Source organism: Brienomyrus brachyistius, chromosome 2 (genome assembly GCF_023856365.1).
Source record: "Brienomyrus brachyistius isolate T26 chromosome 2, BBRACH_0.4, whole genome shotgun sequence".
Lineage (NCBI taxonomy): Eukaryota > Metazoa > Chordata > Actinopteri > Osteoglossiformes > Mormyridae > Brienomyrus > Brienomyrus brachyistius.
Genome location: NC_064534.1, coordinates 43,535,404 through 43,553,418, shown reverse-complemented (window position 1 = coordinate 43,553,418; position 18,015 = coordinate 43,535,404). Strand labels below are relative to the sequence as shown.

At 44.3% G+C, this 18,015-nt stretch overlaps 2 protein-coding genes, 12 non-coding genes and 3 pseudogenes across 14 annotated transcripts in view; 2 read left to right on the top strand and 15 right to left on the bottom strand.

Annotated features, from left to right (window-relative positions):
- LOC125715120 (uncharacterized) overlaps positions 1 to 18,015 on the top strand; it is a 1,180,389-nt gene that overhangs the window by 772,999 nt on the left and 389,375 nt on the right. The window lies entirely within an intron of this gene.
- The window catches only part of LOC125715114 (uncharacterized), a 935,270-nt gene that overhangs the window by 774,767 nt on the left and 142,488 nt on the right, over positions 1 to 18,015 (top strand). The window lies entirely within an intron of this gene.
- LOC125733485 (5S ribosomal RNA) lies at positions 567 to 685 on the bottom strand. Its single transcript, XR_007392829.1, has one exon. It is a non-coding gene; the product is annotated as a 5S ribosomal RNA (ribosomal RNA).
- Positions 1,770 to 1,888, bottom strand: LOC125734512 (5S ribosomal RNA). The gene has a single exon (XR_007393821.1). It is a non-coding gene; the product is annotated as a 5S ribosomal RNA (ribosomal RNA).
- LOC125730572 (5S ribosomal RNA) lies at positions 2,967 to 3,085 on the bottom strand. Its single transcript, XR_007390880.1, has one exon. It is a non-coding gene; the product is annotated as a 5S ribosomal RNA (ribosomal RNA).
- LOC125733875 (5S ribosomal RNA) lies at positions 4,168 to 4,286 on the bottom strand. The gene has a single exon (XR_007393208.1). It is a non-coding gene; the product is annotated as a 5S ribosomal RNA (ribosomal RNA).
- LOC125736524 (5S ribosomal RNA) lies at positions 5,368 to 5,486 on the bottom strand. The gene has a single exon (XR_007395802.1). It is a non-coding gene; the product is annotated as a 5S ribosomal RNA (ribosomal RNA).
- LOC125731989 (5S ribosomal RNA) lies at positions 6,563 to 6,671 on the bottom strand (annotated as a pseudogene).
- LOC125731279 (5S ribosomal RNA) lies at positions 7,738 to 7,856 on the bottom strand. Its single transcript, XR_007391565.1, has one exon. It is a non-coding gene; the product is annotated as a 5S ribosomal RNA (ribosomal RNA).
- LOC125730948 (5S ribosomal RNA) lies at positions 8,931 to 9,049 on the bottom strand. Its single transcript, XR_007391241.1, has one exon. It is a non-coding gene; the product is annotated as a 5S ribosomal RNA (ribosomal RNA).
- Positions 10,134 to 10,242, bottom strand: LOC125731988 (5S ribosomal RNA; annotated as a pseudogene).
- On the bottom strand, positions 11,309 to 11,427 carry LOC125731278 (5S ribosomal RNA). Its single transcript, XR_007391564.1, has one exon. It is a non-coding gene; the product is annotated as a 5S ribosomal RNA (ribosomal RNA).
- On the bottom strand, positions 12,521 to 12,639 carry LOC125734658 (5S ribosomal RNA). Its single transcript, XR_007393961.1, has one exon. It is a non-coding gene; the product is annotated as a 5S ribosomal RNA (ribosomal RNA).
- LOC125733257 (5S ribosomal RNA) lies at positions 13,719 to 13,837 on the bottom strand. Its single transcript, XR_007392607.1, has one exon. It is a non-coding gene; the product is annotated as a 5S ribosomal RNA (ribosomal RNA).
- Positions 14,914 to 15,032, bottom strand: LOC125731276 (5S ribosomal RNA). The gene has a single exon (XR_007391562.1). It is a non-coding gene; the product is annotated as a 5S ribosomal RNA (ribosomal RNA).
- Positions 16,107 to 16,225, bottom strand: LOC125735468 (5S ribosomal RNA). The gene has a single exon (XR_007394764.1). It is a non-coding gene; the product is annotated as a 5S ribosomal RNA (ribosomal RNA).
- On the bottom strand, positions 17,300 to 17,418 carry LOC125731990 (5S ribosomal RNA; annotated as a pseudogene).

Sequence of the window (18,015 nt, the reverse complement as noted above, 5' to 3'; positions counted from 1 at the left end):
TCTACCACCAGCAAAGAAGTTTCCATCCCTAATTCCTCTGTGATTCCCACTAACCTAAACATTAAGCTGGCATTGAAGGGTGTGAATTACCCCGGCCAATCTGTTCTTTTAAATACAGCTTTTAGCAAGTTTTGAAAGGAGAAGAGCAGAACTTGCTATGCCAATAATATCGAGTCTTCTGTGGCGAAGTGGTTTTTGCATAGAAAACAAAGCGGTCAGTTGAAGAGGAATAATATCAGTACTTTGTTTAAAACTGTGTGTAAAAAGCTGTCTCTTTATCATTAACAATAAGTTGTAAAACGTGAATGGGGAGTGACAGTCTTCAAGTTTGTGAGAAGATCGCGCCCTGGTGGAATAAAGGCACGAACAGCTTACAGCACCTAGAATTACCAGGAAGTATTTAGAGTAAAACGGTTTCTAAAAGCTGCCTTTATGAATGAGAGAAAAAAAAAAAAAATATATATATATATATATATATATATATAAAATAGTAAAATGGAAGGGGAGTGATAGATTTAAATTAATCGTGAAGTGGAGCGCCCCCTGTATAAAGTAAAAGTGAGAAAAGCTTACAGCACCTGGTATTCCCAGGTGGTCTCCCATCCAAGTACTAACCAGACCCTACCCTGCTTAGCTTCCGAGATCAGACGAGATCGGACGTGTTCAGGGTGGTATGGCCGTAAGCGAGCGATGCTACCAAAAACAGCCCTTTTGCATTACACGCGTCTATACATGCCAGTTAGTCCCATTGGATCCTACTCCTGGTTTTTTTTTTTTTTTTATCTGACTCACACTGCAGCCCCACCATCCAATCGGCAGCGCCGGACCCACACCAAACATTCACCAAACTACTCAGACGGCAGCCTACCACAATTATTCCATTCTTTCCGCATCCGCACACTTCCTTCTTTTTAACTCCTTTTCACTACCGCACAGGTTAATCGCCGCACGTCCCCCGCCGGCAAACATTACTCCTTTGCCTACTGCATGTAGGCTTCTCTTAACGACCCTCTGTTATCAACTCCGCTAACAGCCACAAAATCTCCGCTGCACGAAGCCCACTGGTAGCTGCTGAATCACATGCTTCCCCAAAACGTCGCGCTGTCAGAACACTGGGAGCTACACACACCAACAAGTCCATACTGCAGGCTGCAGCCAGATCAATTTTCTACATTCAAACATCGACGGCCTCTTCTCTCTAAAAATTCACCAGACCGCTTCTACCACCAGCAAAGAAGTTTCCATCCCTAATTCCTCTGTGATTCCCACTAACCTAAACATTAAGCTGGCATTGAAGGGTGTGAATTACCCCGGCCAATCTGTTCTTTTAAATACAGCTTTTAGCAAGTTTTGAAAGGAGAAGAGCAGAACTTGCTATGCCAATAATATCGAGTCTTCTGTGGCGAAGTGGTTTTTGCATAGAAAACAAAGCGGTCAGTTGAAGAGGAATAATATCAGTACTTTGTTTAAAACTGTGTGTAAAAAGCTGTCTCTTTATCATTAACAATAAGTTGTAAAACGTGAATGGGGAGTGACAGTCTTCAAGTTTGTGAGAAGATCGCGCCCTGGTGGAATAAAGGCACGAACAGCTTACAGCACCTAGAATTACCAGGAAGTATTTAGAGTAAAACGGTTTCTAAAAGCTGCCTTTATGAATGAGAGAAAAAAAAAAAATATATATATATATAAAATAGTAAAATGGAAGGGGAGTGATAGATTTAAATTAATCGTGAAGTGGAGCGCCCCCTGTATAAAGTAAAAGTAAGAAAGGCTTACAGCACCTGGTATTCCCAGGAGGTCTCCCATCCAAGTACTAACCAGACCCTACACTGCTTGGCTTCCGAGATCAGACGAGATCGGGCGTGTTCAGGGTGGTATGGCCGTAAGCGAGAGATGCTACCAAAAACAGCCCTTTTGCATTACACGCGTCTATACATGCCAGTTAGTCCCATTGGATCCTACTCCTGTTTTTTTTTTTTTATCTGACTCACACTGCAGCCCCACCATCCAATCGGCAGCACGGGACCCACACCAAACATTCACCAAACTACTCAGCCGGCAGCCTACCACAATTATTCCATTCTTTCCGCATCCGCACACTTCCTTCTTTTTAACTCCTTTTCACTACCGCACAGGTTTATCGCCGCATGTCCCCCGCCGGCAAACATTACTCCTTTGCCTACTGCATGCAGGCTTCTCTTAACGACCCTCTGTTATCAACTCCGCTAACAGCCACAAAATCTCCGCCGCACGAAGCCCACTGGTAGCTGCTGAATCACATGCTTCCCCAAAACGTCGCGCTGTCAGAACACTGGGAGCTACACACACCAACAAGTCCATACTGCAGGCTGCAGCCAGAACAATTTTCTACATTCAAACATCGACGGCCTCTTCTCTCTAAAAATTCACCAGACCGCTTCTACCACCAGCAAAGAAGTTTCCATCCCTAATTCCTCTGTGATTCCCACTAACCTAAACATTAAGCTGGCATTGAAGGGTGTGAATTACCCCGGCCAATCTGTTCTTTTAAATACAGCTTTTAGCAAGTTTTGAAAGGAGAAGAGCAGAACTTGCTATGCCAATAATATCGAGTCTTCTGTGGCGAAGTGGTTTTTGCATAGAAAACAAAGCGGTCAGTTGAAGAGGAATAATATCAGTACTTTGTTTAAAACTGTGTGTAAAAAGCTGTCTCTTTATCATTAACAATAAGTTGTAAAACGTGAATGGGGAGTGACAGTCTTCAAGTTTGTGAGAAGATCGCGCCCTGGTGGAATAAAGGCACGAACAGCTTACAGCACCTAGAATTACCAGGAAGTATTTAGAGTAAAACGGTTTCTAAAAGCTGCCTTTATGAATGAGAGAAAAAAAAAAAAAATATATATATAAAATAGTAAAATGGAAGGGGAGTGATAGATTTAAATTAATCGTGAAGTGGAGCGCCCCCTGTATAAAGTAAAAGTGAGAAAAGCTTACAGCACCTGGTATTCCCAGGTGGTCTCCCATCCAAATACTAACCAGACCCTACCCTGCTTAGCTTCCGAGATCAGACGACATCGGACGTGTTCAGGGTGGTATGGCCGTAAGCGAGAGATGCTACCAAAAACAGCCCTTTTGCATTACACGCGTCTATACATGCCAGTTAGTCCCATTGGATCCTACTCCTGTTTTTTTTTTTTTTTTATCTGACTCACACAGTAGCCCCACCATCCAATCGGCAGCGCCGGACCCACACCAAACATTCACCAAACTACTCAGCCGGCAGCCTACCACAATTATTCCATTCTTTCCGCATCCGCACGCTTCCTTCTTTTTAACTCCTTTTCACTACCGCACAGGTTAATCGCCGCACGTCCCCCGCCGGCAAACATTACTCCTTTGCCTACCTCATGCAGGCTTCTCTTAACGACCCTCTGTTATCAACTCCGCTAACAGCCACAAAATCTCTGCCGCTCGAAGCCCACTGGTAGCTGCTGAATCACATGCTTCCCCAAAACGTCGTGCTGTCAGAACACTGGGAGCTACACACACCAACAAGTCCATACTGCAGGCTGCAGCCAGAACAATTTTCTACATTCAAACATCGACGGCCTCTTCTCTCTAAAAATTCACCAGACCGCTTCTACCACCAGCAAAGAAGTTTCCATCCCTAATTCCTCTGTGACTCCCACTAACCTAAACATTAAGCTGGCATTGAAGGGTGTGAATTACCCCGGCCAATCTGTTCTTTTAAATATAGCTTTTAGCAAGTTTTGAAAGGAGAAGAGCAGAACTTGCTATGCCAATAATATCGAGTCTTCTGTGGCGAAGTGGTTTTTGCATAGAAAACAAAGCGGTCAGTTGAAGAGGAATAATATCAGTACTTTGTTTAAAACTGTGTGTAAAAAGCTGTCTCTTTATCATTAACAATAAGTTGTAAAACGTGAATGGGGAGTGACAGTCTTCAAGTTTGTGAGAAGATCGCGCCCTGGTGGAATAAAGGCACGAACAGCTTACAGCACCTTGAATTACCAGGAAGTATTTAGAGTAAAACGGTGTGTAAAAGCTAACTTTATGAATGAGAGAAAAATATATATATATATATATATAAAATAGTAAAATGGAAGGGGAGTGATAGATTTAAATTAATCGTGAAGTGGAGCGCCCCCCGTTTAAAGTAAAAGTGAGAAAAGCTTACAGCACCTGGTATTCCCAGGTGGTCTCCCATCCAAGTACTAACCAGACCCTACCCTGCTTAGCTTCCGAGATCAGACGAGATCGGGCGTGTTCAGGGTGGTATGCCCGTAAGCGAGAGATGCTATCAAAAACAGCCCTTTTGCATTACACGCGTCTATACATGCCAGTTAGTCCCATTGGATCCTACTCCTGTTTATTTTTTTTTTTTTTTATCTGACTCACACTGCAGCCCCACCATCCAATCGGCAGCGCCGGACCCACACCAAACATTCACCAAACTACTCAGCCGGCAGCCTACCACAATTATTCCATTCTTTCCGCATCCGCACACTTCCTTCTTTTTAACTCCTTTTCACTACCGCACAGGTTAATCGCCGCACGTCCCCCGCCGGCAAACATTACTCCTTTGCCTACTGCATGCAGGCTTCTCTTAACGACCCTCTGTTATCAACTCCGCTAACAGCCACAAAATCTCCGCCGCACGAAGCCCACTGGTAGCTGCTGAATCACATGCTTCCCCAAAACGTCGCGCTGTCAGAACACTGGGAGCTACACACACCAGCAAGTCCATACTGCAGGCTGCAGCCAGAACAATTTTCTACATTCAAACATCGACGGCCTCTTCTCTCTAAAAATTCACCAGACCGCTTCTACCACCAGCAAAGAAGTTTCCATCCCTAATTCCTCTGTGATTCCCACTAACCTAAACATTAAGCTGGCATTGAAGGGTGTGAATTACCCCGGCCAATCTGTTCTTTTAAATACAGCTTTTAGCAAGTTTTGAAAGGAGAAGAGCAGAACTTGCTATGCCAATAATATCGAGTCTTCTGTGGCGAAGTGGTTTTTGCATAGAAAACAAAGCGGTCAGTTGAAGAGGAATAATATCAGTACTTTGTTTAAAACTGTGTGTAAAAAGCTGTCTCTTTATCATTAACAATAAGTTGTAAAATGTGAATGGGGAGTGACAGTCTTCAAGTTTGTGAGAAGATCGCGCCCTGGTGGAATAAAGGCACGAACAGCTTACAGCACCTAGAATTACCAGGAAGTATTTAGAGTAAAACGGTTTCTAAAAGTTGCCTTTATGAATGAGAGAAAAAAAAAAATATATATAAAAAATAGTAAAATGGAAGGGGAGTGATAGATTTAAATTAATCGTGAAGTGGAGCGCCCCTTGTATAAAGTAAAAGTGAGAAAAGCTTACAGCACCTGGTATTCCCAGGTGGCCTCCCATCCAAGTACTAACCAGACCCTACCGTGCTTAGCTTCCGAGACCAGACGAGATCGGGCGTGTTCAGGGTGGTATGGCCATAAGCGAGAGACACGACCAAAAACATTCCTTTTGCATTACACGCGTCTATACATGCCAGTTAGTCCCATTGGATCCTACTCCTGGTTTTTTTTTTTTTATCTGAGTCACACTGCAGCCCCACCATCCAATCGGCAGCGCCGGACCCACACCAAACATTCACCAAACTACTCAGCCGGCAGCCTACCACAATTATTCCATTCTTTCCGCATCCGCACACTTCCTTCTCTTTAACTCCTTTTCACTACCGCACAGGTTAATCGCCGCACGTCCCCCGCCGGCAAACATTACTCCTTTGCCTACTGCATGCAGGCTTCTCTTAACGACCCTCTGTTATCAACTCCGCTAACAGCCACAAAATCTCCGCCGCACGAAGCCCACTGGTAGCTGCTGAATCACATGCTTCCCCAAAACGTCGCGCTGTCAGAACACTGGGAGCTACACACACCAACAAGTCCATACTGCAGGCTGCAGCCAGAACAATTTTCTACATTCAAACATCGACGGCCTCTTCTCTCTAAAAATTCACCAGACCGCTTCTACCACCAGCAAAGAAGTTTCCATCCCTAATTCCTCTGTGATTCCCACTAACCTAAACATTAAGCTGGCATTGAAGGGTGTGAATTACCCCGGCCAATCTGTTCTTTTAAATACAGCTTTTAGCAAGTTTTGAAAGGAGAAGAGCAGAACTTGCTATGCCAATAATATCGAGTCTTCTGTGGCGAAGTGGTTTTTGCATAGAAAACAAAGCGGTCAGTTGAAGAGGAATAATATCAGTACTTTGTTTAAAACTGTGTGTAAAAAGCTGTATCTTTATCATTAACAATAAGTTGTAAAACGTGAATGGGGAGTGACAGTCTTCAAGTTTGTGAGAAGATCGCGCCCTGGTGGAATAAAGGCACGAACAGCTTACAGCACCTAGAATTACCAGGAAGTATTTAGAGTAAAACGGTTTCTAAAAGCTGCCTTTATGAATGAGAGAAAAAAAAATATATATATATAAAATAGTAAAATGGAAGGGGAGTGATAGATTTAAATTAATCGTAAAGTGGAGCGCCCCCTGTATAAAGTAAAAGTGAGAAAAGCTTACAGCACCTGGTATTCCCAGGAAGTCTCCCATCCAAGTACTAACCAGACCCTACCCTGCTTAGCTTCCAAGATCAGGCGTGTTCAGGGTGGTATGGCCATAAGCGTGAGACGCTACCAAAAACAGCCCTTTTGCATTACACGCGTCTATACATGCCAGTTAGTCCCATTGGATTCTACTCCTGGTTTTTTTTTTTTTATCTGACTCACACTGCAGCACCACCATCCAATCGGCAGCGCCGGACCCACACCAAACATTCACCAAACTACTCAGCCGGCAGCCTACCACAATTATTCCATTCTTTCCGCATCCGCACACTTCCTTCTCATTAACTCCTTTTCACTACCGCACAGGTTAATCGCCGCACGTCCCCCGCCGGCAAACATTACTCCTTTGCCTACCGCATGCAGGCTTCTCTTAACGACCCTCTGTAATCAACTCCGCTAACAGCCACAAAATCTCTGCCGCGCGAAGCCCACTGGTAGCTGTTGAATCACATGCTTCCCCAAAACGTTACGCTGTCAGAACACTGGGAGCTACACACACCAACAAGTCCATACTGCAGGCTGCAGCCAGAACAATTTTCTACATTCAAACATCGACGGCCTCTTCTCTCTAAAAATTCACCAGACCGCTTCTACCATCAGCAAAGAAGTTTCCATCCCTAATTCCTCTGTGATTCCCACTAACCTAAACATTAATCTGGCATTGAAGGGTGTGAATTACCCCGGCCAACCTGCTCTTTTAAATACAGCTTTTAGCAAGTTTTGAAAGGAGGAGAAGAGCAGACCTTGCTATGCCAAAAATATCAAGTCTTCTGTGGCGAAGTGGTTTTTGCATAGAAAACAAAGCGGTGAGTTGAAGAGGAATTATATCAGTACTTTGTTTAAAACTGTGTGTAAAAAGCTGTCTCTTTATTATTAACAATAAGTTGTAAAACGTTAATGGGGAGTGACAGTCTTCAAGATTGTGAGAAGATCGTGCCCTGGTGGAATAAAGGCACGACCAGCTTACAGCACCTAGAATTACCAGGCAGTATTTAGAGTAAAACGTGTGTAAAAGCTGCCTTTATGAATGAGAGAAAAAAGAAATATATAAAATAGTAAGGGGAGTGATAGATTTAAATTAATCGTGAGGTGGAGTGCCCCCTGTATAAAGTAAAAGTGAGAAAAGCTTACAGCACGTGGTATTCCCAGGCAGTCTCCCATCCAAGTACTAACCAGACCCTACCCCACTTAGCTTCCGAGATCAGACGAGATCGGGCGTGTTCAGGGTGGTATGGCCATAAGAGAGAGCCGCGAACAAAAACAGCCCTTTTGCATTACACGCCTCTATACATGCCAGTTAGTCCCATTGGATCCTACTCCTGTTTTTTTTTTTTTTTTTATCTGACTCACACTGCAGCACCACCATCCAATCGGCAGCGCCGCACCCACACGAAACATTCACCAAACTACTCAGCCGGCAGCCTACCACAATTATTCCATTCTTTCCGCATCCGCACACTTCCTTCTCTTTAAGTCCTTTTCACTACCGCACAGGTTAATCGCTGCACGTCCCCCGCCGGCAAACATTACTCATTTGCCTACCGCATGCAGGCTTCTCTTAAAGACCCTCTGTTATCAACTCCGCTAACAGCCACAAAATCTCCGCCGCACGAAGCCCACTGGTTGCTGTTGAATCACATGCTTCCCCAAAATGTCATGCTGTCAGAACACTGGGAGCTACACACGCCAACAAGTCCATACTGCAGGCTGCAGCCAGAACAATTTTCTACATTGAAACATCGACGGCCTCTTCTCTCTAAAAATTCACCAGACCGCTTCTACCACCAGCAAAGAAGTTTCCATCCCTAATTCCTCTGTGATTCCCACTAACCTAAACATTAAGCTGGCATTGAAGGGTGTGAATTACCCCGGCCAATCTGTTCTTTTAAATACAGCTTTTAGCAAGTTTTGAAAGGAGAAGAGCAGAACTTGCTATGCCAATAATATCGAGTCTTCTGTGGTGAAGTGGTTTTTGCATAGAAAACAAAGCGGTCAGTTGAAGAGGAATAATATCAGTACTTTGTTTAAAACTGTGTGTAAAAAGCTGTCTCTTTATCATTAACAATAAGTTGTAAAACGTGAATGGGGAGTGACAGTCTTCAAGTTTGTGAGAATATTGCACCCTGGTGGAATAAAGGCACGAACAGCTTACAGCACCTAGAATTACCAGGCAGTATTTAGAGTAAAACGGTGTGTAAAAGCTGCCTTTATGAATGAGAGAAAAAAGAAATATATAAAATAGTAAAATGGAAGGGGAGTGATAGATTTAAATTAATCGTGAAGTGGAGCGCCCCCTGTATAAAGTAAAAGTGAGAAAAGCTTACAGCACCTGGTATTCCCAGGTGGTCTCCCATCGAAGTACTAACCAGAGCCTAGCCTGCTTAGCTTCCGAGATCAGACGAGAGCGGGCGCGTTCAGGGTGGTATGGCCGTAAGCGAGAGACGCCACCAAAAATAGCCCTTTTACATTACACGCGTCTATACATGCCAGTTAGTCCCATTGGATCCAACTCCTGTTTTTTTTTTTTTTTTTATCTGACTCACACTGCAGCCCCACCATCCAATCGGCAGTGCCGGAACCACACCAAACATTCACCAAACTACTCAGCCGGCAGCCTACCACAATTATTCCATTCTTTCCGCATCCGCACACTTCCTTCTCTTTAACTCCTTTTCACTACCGCACAGGTTAATCGCCGCACGTCCCCCGCCAGCAAACATTACTCCTTTGCCTACCGCATGCAGGCTTCTCTTAACGACCCTCTGTTATCAACTCCGCTAACAGCCACAAAATCTCCGCCGCACGAAGCCCACTGGTAGCTGTTGAATCACATGCTTCCCCAAAACGTCGCGCTGTCAGAACACTGGGAGCTACACACGCCAACAAGTCCATACTGCAGGCTGCAGCCAGAACAATTTTCTACATTCAAACATCGACGGCCTCTTCTCTCTAAAAATTCACCAGAACGCTTCTACCACCAGCAAAGAAGTTTCCATCCCTAATTCCTCTGTGATTCCCACCAACCAAAACATTAATCTGGCATTGAAGGATGTGAATTACCCCGGCCAGCCTGCTCTTTTAAATACAGCTTTTAGCGAGTTTTGAAAGGAGGAGAAGAGCAGACCTTGCTATGCCAATATTATCGAGTCTTCTATGGTGAAGTGGTTTTTGCATAGAAAACAAAGCGGTGAGTTGAAGAGGAATTATATCAGTACTTTGTTTAAAACTGTGTGTAAAAAGCTGTCTCTTTATCATTAACAATAAGTTGTAAAACGTGAATGGGGAGTGACAGTCTTCAAGTTTGTGAGAAGATCGCGTCCTGGTGGAATAAAGGCACGAACAGCTTACAGCACCTAGAATTGCCAGGCAGTATTTAGAGTAAAACGGTTTCTAAAAGCTGCCTTTATGAAAGAGAGAAAAAAAAATATATATATATATAAAATAGTAAAATGGAAGGGGAGTGATAGATTTAAATTAATCGTAAAGTGGAGCGCCCCCTGTATAAAGTAAAAGTGAGAAAAGCTTACAGCACCTGGTATTCCCAGGAAGTCTCCCATCCAAGTACTAACCAGACCCTACCCTGCTTAGCTTCCAAGATCAGGCGTGTTCAGGGTGGTATGGCCATAAGCGTGAGACGCTACCAAAAACAGCCCTTTTGCATTACACGCGTCTATACATGCCAGTTAGTCCCATTGGATTCTACTCCTGGTTTTTTTTTTTTTATCTGACTCACACTGCAGCACCACCATCCAATCGGCAGCGCCGGACCCACACCAAACATTCACCAAACTACTCAGCCGGCAGCCTACCACAATTATTCCATTCTTTCCGCATCCGCACACTTCCTTCTCATTAACTCCTTTTCACTACCGCACAGGTTAATCGCCGCACGTCCCCCGCCGGCAAACATTACTCCTTTGCCTACCGCATGCAGGCTTCTCTTAACGACCCTCTGTAATCAACTCCGCTAACAGCCACAAAATCTCTGCCGCGCGAAGCCCACTGGTAGCTGTTGAATCACATGCTTCCCCAAAACGTTACGCTGTCAGAACACTGGGAGCTACACACACCAACAAGTCCATACTGCAGGCTGCAGCCAGAACAATTTTCTACATTCAAACATCGACGGCCTCTTCTCTCTAAAAATTCACCAGACCGCTTCTACCATCAGCAAAGAAGTTTCCATCCCTAATTCCTCTGTGATTCCCACTAACCTAAACATTAATCTGGCATTGAAGGGTGTGAATTACCCCGGCCAACCTGCTCTTTTAAATACAGCTTTTAGCAAGTTTTGAAAGGAGGAGAAGAGCAGACCTTGCTATGCCAAAAATATCAAGTCTTCTGTGGCGAAGTGGTTTTTGCATAGAAAACAAAGCGGTGAGTTGAAGAGGAATTATATCAGTACTTTGTTTAAAACTGTGTGTAAAAAGCTGTCTCTTTATTATTAACAATAAGTTGTAAAACGTTAATGGGGAGTGACAGTCTTCAAGATTGTGAGAAGATCGTGCCCTGGTGGAATAAAGGCACGACCAGCTTACAGCACCTAGAATTACCAGGCAGTATTTAGAGTAAAACGTGTGTAAAAGCTGCCTTTATGAATGAGAGAAAAAAGAAATATATAAAATAGTAAGGGGAGTGATAGATTTAAATTAATCGTGAGGTGGAGTGCCCCCTGTATAAAGTAAAAGTGAGAAAAGCTTACAGCACGTGGTATTCCCAGGCAGTCTCCCATCCAAGTACTAACCAGACCCTACCCCACTTAGCTTCCGAGATCAGACGAGATCGGGCGTGTTCAGGGTGGTATGGCCATAAGAGAGAGCCGCGAACAAAAACAGCCCTTTTGCATTACACGCCTCTATACATGCCAGTTAGTCCCATTGGATCCTACTCCTGTTTTTTTTTTTTTTTTTATCTGACTCACACTGCAGCACCACCATCCAATCGGCAGCGCCGCACCCACACGAAACATTCACCAAACTACTCAGCCGGCAGCCTACCACAATTATTCCATTCTTTCCGCATCCGCACACTTCCTTCTCTTTAAGTCCTTTTCACTACCGCACAGGTTAATCGCTGCACGTCCCCCGCCGGCAAACATTACTCATTTGCCTACCGCATGCAGGCTTCTCTTAAAGACCCTCTGTTATCAACTCCGCTAACAGCCACAAAATCTCCGCCGCACGAAGCCCACTGGTTGCTGTTGAATCACATGCTTCCCCAAAATGTCATGCTGTCAGAACACTGGGAGCTACACACGCCAACAAGTCCATACTGCAGGCTGCAGCCAGAACAATTTTCTACATTGAAACATCGACGGCCTCTTCTCTCTAAAAATTCACCAGACCGCTTCTACCACCAGCAAAGAAGTTTCCATCCCTAATTCCTCTGTGATTCCCACTAACCTAAACATTAAGCTGGCATTGAAGGGTGTGAATTACCCCGGCCAATCTGTTCTTTTAAATACAGCTTTTAGCAAGTTTTGAAAGGAGAAGAGCAGAACTTGCTATGCCAATAATATCGAGTCTTCTGTGGTGAAGTGGTTTTTGCATAGAAAACAAAGCGGTCAGTTGAAGAGGAATAATATCAGTACTTTGTTTAAAACTGTGTGTAAAAAGCTGTCTCTTTATCATTAACAATAAGTTGTAAAACGTGAATGGGGAGTGACAGTCTTCAAGTTTGTGAGAATATTGCACCCTGGTGGAATAAAGGCACGAACAGCTTACAGCACCTAGAATTACCAGGAAGTATTTAGAGTAAAACGGTTTCTAAAAGCTGCCTTTATGAATGAGAGAAATATATATATATATATATATATATATATATATAAAATAGTAAAATGGAAGGGGAGTGATAGATTTAAATTAATCGTGAAGTGGAGCGCCCCCTGTATAAAGTAAAAGTGAGAAAAGCTTACAGCACCTGGTATTCCCAGGTGGTCTCCCATCCAAGTACTAAACAGACCCTAGCCTGCTTAGCTTCCGAGATCAGACGAGATCGGGCGCGTTCAGGGTGGTATGGCCGTAAGCGAGTGACGCTACCAAAAATAGTCCTTTTGCATTACACGCGTCTATACATGCCAGTTAGTCCCATTGGATCCTACTCCTGTTTTTTTTTTTTTTTTTATCTGACTCACACTGCAGCCCCACCATCCAATCGGCAGTGCCGGAACCACACCAAACATTCACCAAACTACTCAGCCGGCAGCCTACCACAATTATTCCATTCTTTCCGCATCCGCACACTTCCTTCTCTTTAACTCCTTTTCACTACCGCACAGGTTAATCGCCGCACGTCCCCCGTCGGCAAACATTACTCCTTTGCCTACCGCATGCAGGCTTCTCTTAACGACCCTCTGTAATCAACTCCGCTAACAGCCACAAAATCTCTGCCGCACGAAGCCCACTGGTAGCTGTTGAATCACATGCTTCCCCAAAATGTCATGCTGTCAGAACACTGGGAGCTACACACGCCAACAAGTCCATACTGCAGGCTGCAGCCAGAACAATTTTCTACATTCAAACATCGACGGCCTCTTCTCTCTAAAAATTCACCAGACCGCTTCTACCACCAGCAAAGAAGTTTCCATCCCTAATTCCTCTGTGATTCCCACTAACCTAAACATTAAGCTGGCATTGAAGGGTGTGAATTACCCCGGCCAATCTGTTCTTTTAAATACAGCTTTTAGCAAGTTTTGAAAGGAGAAGAGCAGAACTTGCTATGCCAATAATATCGAGTCTTCTGTGGCGAAGTGGTTTTTGCATAGAAAACAAAGCGGTCAGTTGAAGAGGAATAATATCAGTACTTTGTTTAAAACTGTGTGTAAAAAGCTGTATCTTTATCATTAACAATAAGTTGTAAAACGTGAATGGGGAGTGACAGTCTTCAAGTTTGTGAGAAGATCGCGCCCTGGTGGAATAAAGGCACGAACAGCTTACAGCACCTAGAATTACCAGGAAGTATTTAGAGTAAAACGGTTTCTAAAAGCTGCCTTTATGAATGAGAGAAAAAAAAATATATATATATAAAATAGTAAAATGGAAGGGGAGTGATAGATTTAAATTAATCGTGAAGTGGAGCGCCCCCTGTATAAAGTAAAAGTGAGAAAAGCTTACAGCACCTGGTATTCCCAGGTGGTCTCCCATCCAAGTACTAACCAGACCCTACCCTGCTTAGCTTCCGAGATCAGACGAGATCAGGCGTGTTCAGGGTGGTATGGCCGTAAGCGAGAGATGCTACCAAAAACAGCCCTTTTGCATTACACGCCTATATACATGCCAGTTGGTCCCATTGGATACTACTAATGTTCTTTTTTTTTTATCTGACTCACACTGCAGCCCCACCATCCAATCGGCAGCGCCGGACCCACACCAAACATTCACCAAACTACTCAGCCGGCAGCCTACCACAATTATTCCATTCTTTCCGCATCCGCACACTTCCTTCTTTTTAACTCCTTTTCACTACCGCACAGGTTAATCGCCGCACGTCCCCCGCCGGCAAACATTACTCCTTTGCCTACTGCATGCAGGCTTCTCTTAACGACCCTCTGTTATCAACTCCGCTAACAGCCACAAAATCTCCGCCGCACGAAGCCCACTGGTAGCTGCTGAATCACATGCTTCCCCAAAACGTCGCGCTGTCAGAACACTGGGAGCTACACACACCAACAAGTCCATACTGCAGGCTGCAGCCAGAACAATTTTCTACATTCAAACATCGACGGCCTCTTCTCTCTAAAAATTCACCAGACCGCTTCTACCACCAGCAAAGAAGTTTCCATCCCTAATTCCTCTGTGATTCCCACTAACCTAAACATTAAGCTGGGATTGAAGGGTGTGAATTACCCCGGCCAATCTGTTCTTTTAAATACAGCTTTTAGCAAGTTTTGAAAGGAGAAGAGCAGAACTTGCTATGTCAATAATATCGAGTCTTCTGTGGCGAAGTGGTTTTTGCATAGAAAACAAAGCGGTCAGTTGAAGAGGAATAATATCAGTACTTTGTTTAAAACTGTGTGTAAAAAGCTGTCTCTTTATCATTAACAATAAGTTGTAAAACGTGAATGGGGAGTGACAGTCTTCAAGTTTGTGAGAAGATCGCGCCCTGGTGGAATAAAGGCACGAACAGCTTACAGCACCTAGAATTACCAGGAAGTATTTAGAGTAAAACGGTTTCTAAAAGCTGGCTTTATGAAAGAGAGATAAAATATATATATATATATAAAATAGTAAAATGGAAGGGGAGTGCTAGATTTAAATTAATCGTGAAGTGGAGCGCCCCCTGTATAAAGTAAAAGTGAGAAAAGCTTACAGCACCTGGTATTCCTAGGTGGTCACCCATCCAAGTACTAACCAGACCCTAGCCTGCTTAGCTTCCAAGATCAGACGAGATCGGCCGTGTTCAGGGTGGTACGGCCGTAAGCGAGAGATGCAACCAAAAACAGCTATTTTGCATTACACGCGTCTATACATGCCAGTTAGTCCCATTGGATCCTACTAATGTTTTTTTTTTTTTTTATCTGACTCACACTGCAGCCCCACCATCCAATCGGCAGCGCCGGACCCACACCAAACATTCACCAAACTACTCAGCCGGCAGCCTACCACAATTATTCCATTCTTTCCGCATCCGCACACTTCCTTCTCTTTAACTCCTTTTCACTACCGCACAGTTTAATCGCCGCACGTCCCCCGCCAGCAAACATTACTCCTTTGCCTACTGCATGCAGGCTTCTCTTAACGACCCTCTGTTATCAACTCCGCTAACAGCCACAAAATCTCCACCGCACGAAGCCCACTGGTAGCTGCTGAATCACATGCTTCCCCAAAACGTTGCGCTGTCAGAACACTGGGAGCTACACACACCAACAAGTCCATACTGCAGGCTGCAGCCAGAACAATTTTCTACATTCAAACATCGACGGCCTCTTCTCTCTAAAAATTCACCAGACCGCTTCTACCACCAGCAAAGAAGTTTCCATCCCTAATTCCTCTGTGATTCCCACTAACCTAAACATTAATCTGGCAGTGAAGGGTGTGAATTACCCCGGCCAACCTGGTCTTTTAAATACAGCTTTTAGCAAGTTTTGAAAGGAGAAGAGCAGAACTTGCTATGCCAATAATATCGAGTCTTCTGTGGCGAAGTGGTTTTTGCATAGAAAACAAAGCGGTCAGTTGAAGAGGAATAATATCAGTACTTTGTTTAAAACTGTGTGTAAAAAGCTGCCTCTTTATTATTAACAATAAGTTGTAAAACGTGAATGGGGAGTGACAGTCTTCAAGTTTGTCAGAAGATCGCGCCCTGGTGGAATAAAGGTACGAACAGCTTACAGCAGCTAGAATTACCAGGCAGTATTTAGAGTAAAACGGTGTGTAAAAGCTGCATTTATGAATGAGAGAAAAAAAATATATATATAAAATAGAAAAATGGAAGGGGAGTGATAGATTTAAATTAATCGTGAAGTGGAGCGCCCCCTGTATAAAGTAAAAGTGAGAAAAGCTTACAGCACCTGGTATTCCCAGGTGGTCTCCCTTCCAAGTACTAACCAGACCTTACCCTGCTTAGCTTCCGAGATCGGACGAGATCGGGTGTGTTCAGGGTGGTACGGCCGTAAGCGAAAGACACTACCAAAAACAGCTCTTTTGCATTACACGCGTCTATACATGCCAGTTAGTCCCATTGGATCCTACACCTGTTTTTTTTTTTTTAATCTGACTCACACTGCAGCACCACCATCCAATCGGCAGCGCCGGACCCACACCAAACATTCACCAAACTACTCAGCCGGCACCCTACCACAATTATTCCATTCTTTCCGCATCCGCACACTTCCTTCTCTTTAAGTCATTTTCACTACCGCACAGGTTAATCGCCGCACGTCCCCCGCCGGCAAACATTACTCCTTTGCCTACCGCATGCAGGCTTCTCTTAACGACCCTCTGCTATCAACTCCGCTAACAGCCACAAAATCTCCGCCGCACGAAGCCCTCTGGTAGCTGCTGAATCACATGCTTCCCCAAAACGTCGCGCTGTCAGAACACTGGGAGCTACACGCACCAACAAGTCCATACTGCAGGCTGCAGCCAGAACAATTTTCTACATTCAAACATCGACGGCCTCTTCTCTCTAAAAATTCACCAGACCGCTTCTACCACCAGCAAAGAAGTTTCCATCCCTAATTCCTCTGTGATTCCCACTAACCTAAACATTAAGCTGGCATTGAAGGGTGTGAATTACCCCGGCCAACCTGGTCTTTTAAATACAGCTTTTAGCAAGTTTTGAAAGGAGGAGAAGAGCAGACCTTGCTATGCCAATAATATCGAGTCTTCTGTGGTGAAGTGGTTTTTGCATAGAAAACAAAGCGATGAGTTGAAGAGGAATTATATCAGTACTTTGTTTAAAACTGTGTGTAAAAAGCTGTCTCTTTGTTATTAACAATAAGTTGTAAAACTTGAATGGGGAGTGACAGTCTTCAAGTTTGTGAGAAGATCGCGCCCTGGTGGAATAAAGGCACGAACAGCTTACAGCAGCTAGAATTACCAGGCAGTATTTAGAGTAAAACGGTGTGTAAAATCTGCCTTTATGAATGAGAGAAAAAAGAAATATATAAAATAGTAAAATGGAAGGGGAGTGATAGATTTAAATTAATCGTGAAGTGGAGCGCCCCCTGTATAAAGTAAAAGTGAGAAAAGCTTACAGCACCTGGTATTCCCAGGTGGCCTCCCATCCAAGTACTAACCAGACCCTACCTTACGTAGCTTCCGAGATCAGACAAGATCTGGCGTGTTCAGGGTGGTATGGCCGTGAGCAAGAGCTGCTAACAAAAACAGCCCTTTTGCGTTACACGCCTCTATACATGCCAGTTAGTCCCATTGTATCCTACTCCTGGTTTTTTTTTTTTTTTTTATCTGACTCACACTGCAGCCCCACCATCCAATCGGCAGTGCTGGACCCACACCAAACATTCACCAAACTACTCGGCTGGCAGCCTACCACAATTATTCCATTCTTTCCGCATCCGCACACTTCCTTCTCTTTAAGTCCTTTTCACTACCGCACAGGTTAATCGCCGCACGTCCCCCGCCGGCAAACATTACTCCTTTGCCTACCGCATGCAGGCTTCTCTTAATGACTTTCTGTTATCAACTCCGCTAACAGCCACAAAATCTCCGCCGCACGAAGCCCACTGGTAGCTGTTGAATCACATGCTTCCCCAAAACGTTGCGCTGTCAGAATACTGGGAGCTACACATGCCAACAAGTCCATACTGCAGGCTGCAGCCAGAACAATTTTCTACATTCAAACATCGACGGCCTCTTCTCTCTAAAAATTCACCAGACCGCTTCTACCACCAGCAAAGAAGTTTCCATCCCTAATTCCTCTGTGATTCCCACTAACCTAAACAT